This window comes from Ictalurus punctatus, chromosome 2 (assembly GCF_001660625.3).
Source record: "Ictalurus punctatus breed USDA103 chromosome 2, Coco_2.0, whole genome shotgun sequence".
Taxonomy (NCBI): domain Eukaryota; kingdom Metazoa; phylum Chordata; class Actinopteri; order Siluriformes; family Ictaluridae; genus Ictalurus; species Ictalurus punctatus.
In genome coordinates this window covers 23,808,344-23,822,146 of record NC_030417.2, presented here as the reverse complement: position 1 = coordinate 23,822,146, position 13,803 = coordinate 23,808,344, and the positions used below count along the sequence as shown (strand labels likewise).

The 13,803-nt window shown below is 35.8% G+C and overlaps 1 protein-coding gene across 5 annotated transcripts in view; it reads right to left on the bottom strand.

Annotated features, from left to right (window-relative positions):
- The window catches only part of LOC108255868 (BAH and coiled-coil domain-containing protein 1), a 79,132-nt gene extending 77,770 nt beyond the window's left edge, over positions 1–1,362 (bottom strand). For 2 of the 5 annotated variants that reach the window (XM_017452190.3, XM_017452199.3), the window contains exon 1: positions 907–1,356. The gene's annotated coding sequence lies outside the window, so the exon portion shown is untranslated. Of the gene's footprint in view, positions 1–906 lie in introns of all 5 variants that reach the window. The other 3 variants (XM_017452241.3, XM_017452208.3, XM_017452217.3) reach the window with 3 other exon arrangements.
- Positions 1,363–13,803: the final 12,441 nt, after the last annotated feature.

The following is a 13,803-nucleotide window of genomic DNA, read 5'->3' as shown; positions in this document are numbered from 1 at the left end:
GTCAAATTTCAGCAAATTTTCTAGACTTTAGGGTGCAGTCCGAGACAGGAGCTAAGAGTAAAACGGAACGCCGTTTTGCAGGCTTAATCAAGCAGCGCGAGAGAAACGGGCGCCTGCGGAAACGCTGTCCGGGTAGAAGCGCGCGCAGTCCGGACACCGAGCGAACATGGTTCCGCTCTGTAGTGTGGCCTCGCCCATAGGAGCATGGGTTTTAGATCAAACACAACACAAGCGCAAATACAAACATCTCCTATTGTTTAAGAAAGACAACAATATTTATGCTGAAAATAACTGACGTCACGTATGAACATAGGCCGAATTACACGCAAGTTTATGTGAATGTAGGCTATGAACAGGATAAATCCATTACGACAAAAATGATACAAGAGCGATTAAAAAAAATAAAGCTATCTATCTTATCTAGAAAATTTAATGCTCAGTTTCTTTGGATTTTTCTCTCTCTCTCTCTCTCTCTTTCTCAATGCTTACCAAGGTGCAAATGGTTTTCGGATAGAAACAGTCGAATGCAAAATATTGTAAAATGTAAACCTTGACAGATTCTTGAAAATATTAGGCTAGGTTTGCAATATATTAGAAAAGCTTTAAAACAATCTATTCACCAAAATAGGAATTAGAGCTTTGTGCAAAAAAAGAAGAAAAAATACATCTAGGTTATTTGTATGAGACGTTACATGAATATTAACCTTTTTCACGCTACCATATTTTAAATTCTCTTTCATATGCGGAGTCTTTTAATTCCAACACTTTCAGTTTATTTATAATTATAATGATGATTATTATTATTATCACAAATATTTGGTACACAGTATTTTTCTTTTCTTTTGTAAAAAAAATGCGTTTGCATTACAGCCGTTGTAGATAAAAATGAACAAATCGGTTACTTACTGGTATGTTAAATCCTTGCATGGCAATAAATACAATTAATTAGAAGTGGAGAAAAAAACGTAGATCAAGAATGTTGCTGATCATATTTCAAAAATCAGATTTCAAAGGTAATCCTCGTATTCCGCTCGCGCGCACGCTTGTGTGTGTGTGTGTGTGTGTGTGTGTGTGTGTGTGTGTGTGCGTGTGTGTGTTGTAGCGTCTCGATCTGCCAAAGCGCCGGTGCAGGCCGCTGAGTTCAGACCCGAGTCTCCAAACGGCGATCCTCTTTCCCAGCGCTGCTCGAGCCTCGCAACCCACGGAGAGTAAACACGCTCTCCCATTGGTCAGATCCGTGTGTGTCAATGAGCTCGCGCAGCTTTCCGAGCCACACTTGAAGCGCGGATTGGACTAAATCTTTCTCCAATGGAAAAGTAGGATGTAGAAAGCACATCGACGCAGCGGCAAATTCAAGCTAAACACAGAGCAAATATAGTTATGTTATAAACAACTTTATACGCACAGACTTATTTTTCATATATTTTTTAAAACTCGGACATGAATTAAAAGTCTGCACAGTAACCCAGTGACTGTCATACAGATGAACGCAGACTAGCTATGAAACACTTTCTTATAGGATTTATGCTTTCTTGTAATCTAACTTCTTTTGGTAGTGTTTTATTATCTTACATTTACAATTGAACTTGAATTCATTAGTTAACATCATATTATTGAAACAAAAAGTATGAATTAAAATGTGAGTTAAATCTAACACAGGTTATAAACCTGGGCTTGATGAACAATTTATTTATTTATTTATTTTACAGATTATCGTTTACTGTTTTTTTATAACAATTACCCAGCGTCTGAAATGATCAGTAAATAATAATTCAGATGAACATGATACATAAATTGGGTTCATTGTTTGTGTGGATTTATTTTAATTTTAATTATTATTCCAAGAAAATGTTTCCTTACTCCAAATATATATTTTGTTCAAAAGAAAATCAATTCAAATAATACATAGTAAACTATTTAAATAAATAAACAAACAAACAGATAAATAAATAAGTATTCAGATAGATAGATAGATAGATAGATAGATAGATAGATAGATAGATAGATAGATAGATAGATAGATAGATAGATAGATTCGTGAGCAGGTTTTTAGGTGAGCAGGTTTTTAAAAATGTGCCCCTCTTAGAGCAGGTTTTGATTGGCTGGCACAGCGCCAAGGCATTGTCACTCACAGAGTGTAAACAAGGCTCTGATTGGCTGCTGTCCAGTCCGCATTGGGCTGTCTGAAAGAAGAAGAAGGGGGGAAAAGCAATAACTGGCTCTGCGGTTTCAAGGCGTCCCGGGGTCCGATGATGAAAGATAAGCGGGAGACCGTTTCGAGGCGCTCCGAAAGGCGGACCCTTATGGCCCAGAAGTCATTTGTGTCAGGCGTGAAGTGAAGGCGCCTCGGCAAACGGGGAGAAATAGTCCTATTTATATTGTTTAAAAAGAAAAAGAAAAAAAAGAAAGAAAGAAAGAAACGGCACATGGTAGGATTCTTGTTAATAGCATGTCACCAACTCTGGGGAGAAGCAGGACAGTGGGGCGCCAACTACGAATCACTAGGCGGATTAACGCGAGCATTTATGCTTGAGGGAAAAAGTGGGAGAATATGGAAGAATTGGATCAACTAGGAAGGTCTTGTGAGGAAAAAAAAAACAACAACACAAGCTGTGCTTACAGTATTCCGGTGTAGTTTACTGTAGGTTCCTGAACCTAATTTAGTCCTCCAGGACTCCAGGACTAAAATAGTCTCAGGATTAATTTAGTCCTCCAGGACTAAATTCTGAGACTGAAGGGGTTTTTTATTTATTATATTTTGTTTTGATTAAAGATAATGACTAGCATCTTAAATGACTATTAAAATAGTGGCTAAAATGCTAACATTTAGGACCAGTGAATTAAATGCTTATGATTAGTCATATCATCAGCATGATAGCAATAGAAAAAAATATTTGTTAATTCTTGTGCCTTCTGTGCTAAAATATAAAAATATTCGTATTATTTTATTAATGCATTAACAGATTAACTTGGACATGATCACAATGCGATATTTTAGTTAAATATTATATTTAGTGAAGTTAAATACCAGTATAGTAGTGTCTGATCTCACTGTTTATAAAAGAGTTGTCAAATATGTACAATAATCAGCGAATCACTGCAGATACTGAGATATGTAGCACTTTATATTATATTTTATATATATATATATATATATATATATATATATATATATATATATATATATATATATGTGTGTGTGTGTGTGTATATATATATATATATATATATATATATATATATATATATATATATATATATAAACAAGGTTGTATAGCAAGTACATTTTCAGCAGAAGGACAAATATCTATTGAAAACACGCAGTCATTGTGATTGTGTAACTTGGTGTTCTTCCCGACACGGTGATAACTGCCGCACAGAGATGGATGTTTCTTTAGAAACACACCAGGTCCTACAATGAGGATTTGTCCTTGGCCAGCGAAGCATGTCTGATTGACACACACATACTTCCGGCTGTCATCTACTACCAACAACCAAAACTAGATTTTTTTTTCAGCCTTAATGTCATTGTTTCCAAAGGCCAGTCAGTAGAGACAAAGTAGATCTTTTTATTATTATTATTAGTAGTAGTAGTAGTAGTATTTGGCTGCATACTTGAGATTGTTTTCAAGAATAATGTACAAGAATGTGCTGGATTTAGGACTATAGTGAAAGATTGTTTTAAGTATCAATGTTATGAGCAAATCAAATTGCTGGCCTATTAAATGATTTACATATCAGTTTAAAAAATAATTGATTTATAATCAAACAATCAATTTAAAATCAAACAATTGATTTACATTTGTTGCCTCGATTCATTTCAGTCGTTGCTTATTTGACACAATGATCCATCGTTCAATTGTTACACCAGTACTCATAAAAAAGTGTACTGTACCTTTCCTTGTCACTGGTGTGGTAGCCTGATCTCTTTTACTTTTAATATGTGTCTTTCACCTGGAAATTTGGATATTATGTACCTTTAAAAAAGGTTCAAGGTTGATATTTGTAACGTAATAGTAAGCATTTAAAGATACATTATATGTACATTTCTAATTAAAATATACATGCTAAATGTGCAAATGTATGATTGAGTGTACCATCCCAACAACAAGGAGTGGTACATTTTAGTACCCTTATTTTTTGTGTAGATGTTTTGGAAAAGATGTAAATATAGAACAAGTGTGAGCTGTTAACACCATCCACAGCATGCATATTGGGTTCTAAATGCAAAATGAGATCAACACATTGAGATAACACTAGAAATAAAATGATTAAATGTACATATATGGTATACAAAATTATGGAATAAACAAGTTAAATCTCCTGCAGACAAATGTATCATGTGCGCTTGTGTGGATAAAATGGTTGTTAGTGTGATCAATAGGCCTTATATAAACGTTTTTTTGAACATTAGTATTTTCACATGGGGAAGTGAAAGAAAATGTTGACTCTACAATTTGGGTTCTGACTTGTGAATGTATATACTTAATTGTTTAGTCATAAATTTTCATAATAACTCTGAAAAGCTGCAACAAGCTTAGAATAGCAAAGCAACTTAAGCATCCATCAACCTCAGCTGACTCATATGATCCTTTTGGAGAAAAAAAAACATATAATCTGAATATAATATTCATATAATATGAATAATTTAAAATGACCGTGCCCTGACAGGTTTAGATTGGAGGCCATTTTAAGCTGCCATAATTGAAAACACTAAAAGACATGAGATTAGCTGAACTTTTAGGGTTTTTTATCCTTAATATTTAGTTAAAAAGACTAGTAAATTATGAAGCCATTTTTTTAAATAATAGATTAGTTAGCTCAGACTGCTGAGTAGTATTAAAATAACTACATTTGGCTGTTACCTTTATTATTAAATAAGGATAGACTTGCATGCCCACCAACAGCAAATAAACATCAGGTGCAGGGTCTTTTCAATAAATGATGTTCGTCACCTTTAAAGCCAGCTTTTCCCAAACCTCTTGCACCCAGAGACCCCTTTAATTGTAATATATATATATATATATATATATATATATATATATATATATATATATATATATATATATATATATATATATATTCCACACATCCCATCAGTATACCGCGTGTCCCAAAAGTCTCCACACATAGGGGAAATACATTTTTCATTCTTAGTTTCTATATATATATATATAGAAACTATAATATACATTTATTATTTTTTTTCCAGAAAGGCTTTAAGAATGCCTTTGACAAGAGAAGAACGTATTGAAATCATTCTCATGCCGGGATCAGGAAGCTGTCATAAGGTTGCGATGGACATGCAAGTACATGCATAGCACCAGATGTGTTAACACGAGTTCATCATGAGTGGGAAAGACAACTCCATGTGTGGTTTTTGTGTGTTTTACAAAAATGTAAATAAATAAAGTTACACTTTGCTAAAAAGTGTTAATTTCCCCTGTGTGTGGAGACTTTTGGGACACCCTGTAGATTTATTTGATGAACATAATCCAGCTAATAAATATTAAACTCATTATTCCAGTGTGTGCTGTAATATTCTGGATGTATTAGAGCCAGAGTGTTTATTGTTCCTGAACTTTACACCAACAGAACACATTAGGTTCAAGTTGACATTATTTAGAAGGCCGACACGATTTTGAGTTATTGAGATTTGGTTCAATGGGTCAACCAGTTATTAAAGGGGGCAGTCAAACAGGATATAAGATAATAATAATAAGATAACAAATATAAATGTGATGATTTTGGCTTGTGATTTCTGTTACACTGGGGTTGGGGGGGCGGGGGACTCCACTTTGAGGATGACTGCTTTAAGAAGGTAAACTCTTTAAATTCACTCAGACACACTTTATACTTATGATAATTGATATTGCATGATTATTCTGGATGTTATGGCAAATAGGCCAGTGCAGCCTACCTGTGAGGTTATGCAGAGCTCAGCAGCCAAGCATATCTAGGTTATTTAATAAACCAGTAGGATATTTCTACGTTATTCTGATATTACTGCACAGAAAATGTTGGGTTTTTTGTTGTTGTTGTTGTTGTTATGAACACCAGGTGATGACTATTTAGGCTTATATAATTATGGTTATATAATTATGTTGTCAGTCCCTCCAGGATGTTGTGATCACAGAAATTAACGCAAAATCAAGGAAAGTCTGAAATATTTGGAGGAACCTGCAATTTTTGAAAATTACCACAGATTTTCCGCAGATTCGAGCCAATAAGTGTCATGTGACATCACGTGTCACGTGATGTCAGCCTAAGCCCTCTTTGATTCATGTGCATCGAACATGACTATAGCTAAAATGCATCACAAATTTTGAAAAAAGCCACAGCAAAATCAAGCATTTTTGGCCGCAACAATCCCCCCCCAAAAAACCTCTTCAAAATGCTGTATGCACTGATAGTTCACACGTAATATTATATCTAAAATAGGATCTTATATTTAAAATATAAGCTACAGATTAAAGATATATATGCTATTAGTAACATATATATATAGACATCCTTTATGCAATACACAACTAAAGCCACAAGACTGTAAGACTGTAATAGTATGCTTAGTAGTGTATATGACCACAGAGTGAGCAGAACCCAGGACTCCTTGTGCAACAGGAAGTACAGCATGATATTTTTAGTTACGTAGGCAGAAATCCATCTTAAGGAATCACGCAAGGATATTACACCTGCCCTTCATCGGTCCCCTTCATACAGAAAACCAAGGGACATTTGGACCATATGGTGCCTTCAGAGGTAAATGGAGATTAACTGGATGTAACTGGATCACAATTTTAAACTGAGAGATATATATCGGAATTAAGTAAAGTCAATCAAAAATTGGGTGGCACAGTGCACTGCGATGGACTGGCACCAGAATCCAGGGCATGTTCCTCCACCACAACCCTGACCAGGATAAAGTGATTACCGAAGATAGATGAATGAATGTGTAAACAAATGACTTAATGAACAACCACCAATTCTACTTAAATTTCATCTGACTCTCATTTCAAGGCAAACTGCATTAAATTCTGATTAAATTAGAGAAGGTCTACTCAAATCAAGACCTTGAAATTATCAGGGTCTATGTAACTTTTTTGTCAACAGTGAGGTCATGTAATAAATATGTTATTTACAAGCTACTGTGAATGTGACAAGTTTGAAAAGTATAAGTAATATAAATTTTAAACACACTTCAGTCAGCTTTCAAATTTTAACATTTTGAGGCTCAATATTTAAAAATCACAGAAACTTGTAAACACGAAGTCTTGAAATGTTAATTGCCACTACAATATCACTACAGTACTTCATAAGATGCTTCATGCTTTTCCAATGTAGTGTCCATGCACGACACATCAATTTAAGAAAACAACAGTGAAATTGTGTTAATAAAGCAGAGGCAAACCTGCTGTCAGCTGGTATACTATGTCCCACAATGTACTATGTGCAATGTATTACTGATTACTCACAGAGCTGATAAAATAACATAATAGGCAAATAAGAAAATAGGCAAGAGGTCATCCTTGCTGGATTTAAGTCTAGATCAGAGTCCAAATATCCATGTCCTCTGCATCTTCAGAGCTTTACAGGTAGCTATAATAGGCCACCTGTAAGTCCATCATAGTAGACTTGTTAATCTACTTAAGTTAATCAGAGTATATGTACCAAATGAAATCAAAGTTCTGTGGCTAGGATAAAAAAAACAGTGCTGTCTTACTGTAACTGTAGAAAATAACGTCATTGTTGTACTTCATTTTGCACCACTGGTAGAATGGTGTGTGTGTGTGTGTGCGTGCGCGTGTGCGTGTCAAACACCCACAGGATGTGACACGAAGCCAAAGGCAGTCCAGAGGAAAGAGAACAATACGCGGAGGAACCAGCAGAGCCTCATGCTCATTAGCCTCCTTCATCAGCCAGGGACTGAAAGAGAGAGAGGAGTGACAGAAATATAGGGGGATCTGGGAGAGCAAACAATACTGTGCTGGTGTAAAGGAGAAAGAAGGAGCGATTCGTTGTGTCAGTGTTACGATGCTGAGGAACACTGATGCTTTGTGCTGTTGTGGAACACTCTGAGTCTGTGTGTGTGTGTGTGTGTGTATGTGTGTGTTTGGGGGGGGGGTTAAATTGAGAGTCACTATTTGGATAAATGGGCTGTCTTATTTCATACTATTTCCTTTTGTGGGAAAAGAACTAGAAGATGATAAGCATTGTCCAAATGCTCTTAAAATAATACAGTAGTGATACTCATCAGAATATTCCCACAGGTTTTTAAAAAGCCCAGTGTTCATTTTTATTTAAATGTCAGCTAATAGGTCATGAGTTTGTTTCATATTTCAGTGATGAAAGTCCACCAAAGTCAGTGTGCAGGCTGCATTCTTGGCCAACACAATATTATGTCTGTCGCAGGTAGAAACATCTGGACTTCTTCATCAATACACTTCACTCAGCACAGATGAAAATCGGAATACCTCAAAACATTCCAAAGACTCACCATTGACATGCAGATTGAAGCAGAAATAAATGCAGAAATGAGATGTGGAAACTCTAGAGAGTGCCTGAGGTTCTCCTATAGAGGGTATGCATTGACATCACTATTCCTGCCAGAACACCCCCCCTCGGCTGGACTGAGTGGCAAAACATCCAGCAAAATGGCTGGTTTCAATAGGGGAAGCTGCAAAAATGCTAGTATAACTAACAATTATCAGCTTAAATTAAAGGCAGTTGGACTCGACAGTGACCCTTACAACTTGCCAAGAACCTGTGGTCCATGGACATTAACATGTGGCCAGAAATCGGTTTTCCCAACATTTATATGTACCTGATTTTGACGCAAATACAAATACAAATACACTAAACAAAAAGGACGAATGCATACAAAAGCCTTGACGCTTGGTCCTACTTCTAGGCGGGATTTGTTGGAGAAATTAAAGTGACAAGAACACCAATAAACATTCTGGTTGTATGTGGACAGGTATAAACAAATATCTTTATTTTATGATATAATTTTATCTGGTAAACCCTAAGCTAGCTAGTCCTAGTTTGTTTGTCGTTAACACTGCTTCCACATACTAACGTTATATATTTGTGAAGGTAAAACACAGTCAGAGAATGAATGAGCCCCCCATTATTCATCAATGGAAATAGGCAGAGTTTAAAAAGAAATACGTAGTTAATCATTCAACATTGTACAACATGAATACCATATGCAAAAAGAACTTACAATTACACTGCTAGACTCAATTAAAAAAGGAGTGAATGTTTTTTTTTGGCACTCTGTAAAAAGATAGCTCTGAATTCTTGTTGAATCTGTTAGCACAGTCGATCTCACAACAACTTTTTCCTATTTTAGATGTGTTTTCGTGGAATTCACACTGTACACTAACTGCAGCGAGTTCCGGCTACCATGACATATAGAGGTGCATCCCCTCTATAGGATGCGCTGCCAGAATGGACGCCCATATAGTTTTCTCTCACAACAAAAAGTGTACCGCTGTTCTTCCTTTGTCTAGTTTCTCATTAAAAGTGGAATATTGCTTTATTCATGTTTTATTTACATGTACTCTTTCAGTTCTTGGTACACTTTCCATTCAACCACCCCTCCCCCTTTAAAAAACCCTAAAAGCATATGGAAATAAAATACCAAATCCTTGGCTAAGGTTAAATGCCTATGCCTATAATTTAATTGGAGGGTTTAGTCAGTAAAAGTGAAAGTCATTCTCCAAATCTCAGTTCAAGCAAAATGATGAAAGCATCCCATCTTAAATCAATTTCATTACCTCCATCTTAAAGTTTTAATCCTCTAGGCAAATTTGTCATTTGCAGCAAAAAAAAAAAAAAGGAAAAAAGCCTTAATAAAAATTACCGTATTAAGCACTCAACCAGCACAATTTCATTACAATAGTCAAATGACACCTTTAACCCTCCTATTATGTTGGGGAAAAAAAGTTACATCCATTATGTTATGGGTGAAAATGACTTCCATAGTTTAAATACTCAAAAAAAAACCAGCAAAGAACAGCTTAAAACAGTAAACCTTTATTATGGCTTGTCCAAGACAAGCCATAAGAAGAAATACTTGCATATTCATGAAAGTTAAAGAATTTCAAAGAAAAAAAGAGAGATAAACCAGTATTTCAGGCATCTCAAATGTGGAAATTGGTCAAATTGACCCATAACACAATAGGAGGGTTAACCAGTGAAATTAAAACTTATTTGTCATGCAATCTACAAGAATTTAAAGTAGCCAGTACTTCACCACGGCATTCGCCATGGCAGGCTAATTTTATAGTGAAAAATAAATAAATAAATGTATAGCATTTTTTAAAAGAAAACATTTAAAAAGTTCAAAATTAATTAGATGCATGCAAATCCCCATAAGTCTAAAATCCCACGAAGTATAAATCAATGTTTTATGGTGGATTAAAACAAACCTGTGCATCCAGTGGTGGCTTAATTCAGTGCTTGGTTTTCAATCACTAAAACTACTATACTATTTGTGACTGTCTAAGCCACTGCTTTTGGAGACTTAAAACGTCAATACATTTTAAGTAAACTATTCAACCACCCTGTTTCCTCAAAAATAATCACTGTTGTAGTAGCACTACACATGATGCAAGAGTAATATGTCCCCAACAGTAATGTTTTCTTAATAGCAGTAATCAGTAATCTTGTTTCTATGGGTAAAATTATTCGTTCGTCATTGGCTGGATATTGTTTAGGAAGTGTTTTTATTCCTTTTCCTATTTTAGGTGTAGTCAGGGTCATTATAAATTGTCCATTGTAGCAGCATGATTTAAAAAATAATAATAATGAGAAAGATTGAATTCCTTGAATGTTTTCTTCAAACAATAGTTAGAGTATTTACTACTTCTGGGAACATGACAATGATTATTAAAAAAAAATCATGGCTCACATCCTATGACTCAATAGAAAAGCTGACAAATACAGAAAAAAATATAAGTACTGGAACACTCTCACAAATGCATACACAGCCACACAAAGATATGTAGTTTGGGGAATAAAGCATTCAAATGGGGAAAAAAAAAACCTTTCCAGAGAGAGCAAGAAAACCAGGGCATTAGCAATCCTGACTATTATGAGGATATACATTCTGCAAAGGGAACTGTCTTTAATCCTCGTGTTCTGCTCATTATTCACCAATGGATGTCACATTGATAAAGTATTGAATGTATTATATTTTCAGCTATTAGTAATTTAAACACTATTTCAGAAACAGACACATATCATCCCTTTGTGTGCTAAGGGATTCTCCTGTTGGCAAGTGTACACACAGGTGCAAGTGCAAGGGAACTTGACAGAGATACAGTATTTACAAACACCAGTCATTTACACATTCATTTCACCTTTACAGACACAGAGCAAAATGACCTGAACCTAATGTGACTTAATGACTTTCATCTGAGAACCTGGGACAAGCTCATAACGTTTCAAGCTGGACACAAATATTACATTATAGGTCCCATTTTAGTGCAGTTAAATAAATGCAGTAATTATATAGCCACAAGCAGCGATCATTGGGGTCCAAGCACCAGTCTCAGTGGACATGATGCATGGAACATTTGTATAACATTTGGCCACAATCCTACAGAGGTTACATTTTTGGTAATGAAATCAAAATGCAGTGGCTGCCCAGCTTGTTATGTACACCTAACTTGTAGTTGTATTAATTAGCCAACTTATAAGCTACAGCAATTAGCTTCATAATGTATAGGTGCTTATTGTAGGTGTAAAATTACTGACTGTAGTTCACATGCTGCTAGGCATAATTTGTCTCAACTCTGTATCCTGTCAACCACACAAACAATACCAGGTCAGTGGTTGTCCTGGGTGACTGGTGTAGATGGGGGTCTGAGTGGTAGATGAATCAAAGATATGGGAAAAATAAACTTAATTCACTCAAAGTGAATTTAGATAGACAAAATAAAAATCCCCGCTCTGTGGTATTAGCATGTCTAATACTTCCCCACCCGCAAGTGTCATGTCATGTGGGAAGTCAGGAGATTTTAAGGTAAATCACAGCATATGCGGTCTCATAAATGGTTTTGATGGAAAGGGGGGAAAATAACAGTAATTCCAGTTTATACCGGAATCTTGCAGAATTTCTTACGAACAAATGTGTCTTCAGATCAAACGAACATGGCAGAAGACTGGCTCAGTCTCACACCTATGATGTCAATATTTGTATACGTTTTTATATGAGATAGTCTGCATCCTCCTCCCGACGATACAGTATGAGTCATAAATATTGAACACTTTTATTATTTCCTATTTTACTTAGAGGGGTTAAGATTGTATTTTTCACATGCCACACCATAGGATAATCTGGGGCAATAATTGTTCAAGAATGAACTTAAAATGTCTTAAAATTCTCAAGGTGGGAATCAGCCTCAAAATTGACCTGATTATCCTGTAGTGTAGCCCAGGCATTAGAAAGCTTCTTATAGACTCGCACACAAATGCAGCATATAAAATTTCAATTTGAGTGGACAAGTGGTTCCAAAGAACACTTTTGGAAGTGGTTTTCTGAACGATGGTCTCTCTATTGATATAGCTATAGTTCCCCATGAAGTTTCATGTGTGTTTGACTTACAAATTACAAATTTCAGGATTAATAAATATTTCAGCTAATTCTCCTGCCTTCACTGCTTGCACCTATGGCTTAGCATTCCTTTTCCACCTTGGCCTTGTGTAAGGAGAGTATCCGAAATGGACTTGCAGCTGGGTGGCCTCACAAACCTTTTAACCTTTTTAAAGCAAGCTGTTCTGTGGGAGAAGCAGAGGCGCCAATACTTGTGCACAGGAACAGTAGCTCTCTGCAGAAACAGGCCAGGCTGTTTGAACAGCTCTTCATTTTAATAGGCTCTTAGGACCCTGGTGTGTCAGAATGGCAGTGATGCGCCTTCCTGCCGCACCTTCCTAATTAAAATCATTAACAATTCCAAAGTGCATTACACTGCAGTGTGTATGTGTGTGTGTGTGTGTGTGTGTGTGTGTGTGTGTGTATGACCGTGTCCTGATATCTTGATTCCAGAACACACTTACAGTTGTATCATCATTGGAAAATCAGTCAGATGCTTATTTCACACAGGCAAATCGATGCAAAGCAATTTGCAGTGAAATATGATCTCTGTTATTAGCTCCCTGTAGAAAGGAGGTGTTGCGTGTTCTCCTTTGAAGACTCAGGCTCTCAAACAAAGGAGGTTAACGTCTCCTAATGTCCCTCACTCACCCCTGGAGGCACAGACAGACAAGAATGCACTTTATTGGCACAATAAAAAAAGACACTCAGATGGGAAAATTAGTTGAAGGTCTAGATAATAGATCCAAGGTTGTGTGTGTGTCTGTGTGTGTGAAATGGATCATAATCAGTATATTCTTATTAATCGAGCAAATATTGAGCTGATCACTTATCCAAAACCTAAAATTTCGCCTCAAATATGATTTTTAGTGGTGCCAGATGAAAGGATTTAAGGGACCTGAACCAGAACAAGCAATGAATAATGAAAGCTTGACTTTACAAATATGCCACTTTTTTAATGTCTTGTCCAGATCTATGCAAGAATATTTGACTTTATTAAATAAATAAGCAAACAAATAAATAAGTAGTGTAATGTGACCGTATAATTGTTTATTTACTAAGTAAGAATAAATTATGAAATGTTGCATAAATTTCTTTCTTTCCGTCTGTCTGCCTGTCTGTCTATGTTCCCTCCAATGATGCTAAATGTCACCTGAAACACAAACTGTCACTTTCATCCATCAAAGCTAGAAGGGCGGGAT